Source organism: Anneissia japonica, unplaced genomic scaffold (genome assembly GCF_011630105.1).
Source record: "Anneissia japonica isolate Jap-2015-1 unplaced genomic scaffold, ASM1163010v1 scaffold2214_len273412_cov153, whole genome shotgun sequence".
NCBI lineage: Eukaryota > Metazoa > Echinodermata > Crinoidea > Comatulida > Comatulidae > Anneissia > Anneissia japonica.
Genome location: NW_022682691.1, coordinates 58,038 through 60,046, shown reverse-complemented (window position 1 = coordinate 60,046; position 2,009 = coordinate 58,038).

The following is a 2,009-nucleotide window of genomic DNA, read 5'->3' as shown; positions in this document are numbered from 1 at the left end:
TAGTGTTTACTGCATATGAAAGCTAATGAATTTCTGCACATTTTGATGTGAAACTTGCTGAGTGTTGTTTGACTGTGATGGTAATGTTAGTAAATATACGTAGGCCTAGGATTCGTTAATTTTTTATTTTATTCAGCAAGTAATTTGACTTTGAAAACACATACTCTGCTAATAGGCCTAGGCCCAATATACTATTTGTGATAGGCCTTGACAAAATATTCCTATCATTTATTCACTAAATGATAAATAAAATAAATGAAATAAAAGCATATATGTACAAAACAACTAATGCTGATTAATTGTTTTTAGATTTATATTTTCATAATCTCAATAGTTCAGGAATTATTGAGCAAATAATATACACTATCAAAAATAAGCATTACGGTGACCTTGTTAAATAATTAGCTGGAACAGGGGTTTAGAGGTAATGTTATCAGCTGGTGCTCTGATTGACTAAATAAGAAAAGAGCTGGCAGCGTAAGGGTTAATGCATCCCAAATCGTGTGATGTTATCTACGCCTATAAAGAATCAGGTAAGGGGACCTTCACATTAATAATATCAAATAGAATAAGCCATTAAAACCCCTGAATGCTGTAATCGGACTACCATCTGGGACATAGGACTTCTTGTCGGGCGAATCCTAGCACCACCCCTCCCACGACCACATATTAGATTTATATTTTTCACGATAATGCCTGAAATTGTTTAGAAAATGTATAGAAAAGTCTATGGAAATAGCTATAGAACCTCACTATAAAAAGTCTATTTAAAATCTATTACAACTATATTAAAAATCTATTAAAAATATATAAAAAAAACTATAAAAAATTTATAAAAACTCTATAAAAATATATTAAAACTATATTAAAAGACTTAAAAATCTAAAAAAATTATATAAAAAACTATGAAAATTTTATATAAAAAAACCTTTAAAAAACTATAGAAAATCTATAAACAATTTTATAAAAACCACTTATAAATCTATAAACATTTTATAGAAAAAACCTATAAAAATACATTAAATATGCGAATAGAAATTCTATACAATTACTGTATATAGAAAGTGTATATAAATTGGACGATTTTATATAGAAAATCTGTGTATTCTAAAAAAAAATGTGGGTGTTGTGTGTTTTTTGACTATTCAACTGCTCTTCAACTTTAACTGGCCCCCAATTCCAATTGGTTTGCAATGGTCTCAGTTCCAATTGGTAACAATGGCTTTAATCAACTTCTGCAGACTTACAAAATACACTATGAGTTCATATACAAACCATAATTTCTTTAATTTAAAACACCAACAAACATCATATGGTAGTGACATTACATTACTTCCCTAGGGTCTCATTTACTAGCATACCCCTTCATATATTATCGTTTTGCTAATGTCTTACTGCTAAACATACTGTACCCCAAGTTCAAGGCTATTCTACAGTTATTCGCTTTTACAGTCCGGTTTAAATAAGCATTTTTTTTCGTAATGTAGTCCTATTACAAGAGTTTAATATATAAAACAATATTCAAGAACCATTTGTGACAGTTACTGGTGTGCATAAACCAGCATTCTTTGTGATATTGCAGCAGCAACTGTCCATAACCATGCCTTTTCTTGTCCGATGGTACCAAGCTAAATTAGTAAGAATTATGCCGTTGAACAAATCTAGTTTGAAATACTAAATCACTGTGACTTGTACTAACATTTCTCGGAGTTTTACTCTTGCTGAAAGATATAACAAAACAAAATAGAGCGCATATTATAGAAACCGCTATTAAATGTATTACATCCCTTTATTATTGTATTAAAATATGAGTAATATACATATATGTAGCTAATGACAGACTAGCAGTTACTTCTTTTTTTAAAAAAAGAAAATTATTATTATTTTTTTTTTTAATTTTCAAAACAGCTTAGCCTACACTACAATTTCAATATCCCTTAAGGCCTATATAGGCCTAATATATACACATTAAATTTGATTAAACTCTATCGTGTAAACGACATCATCAT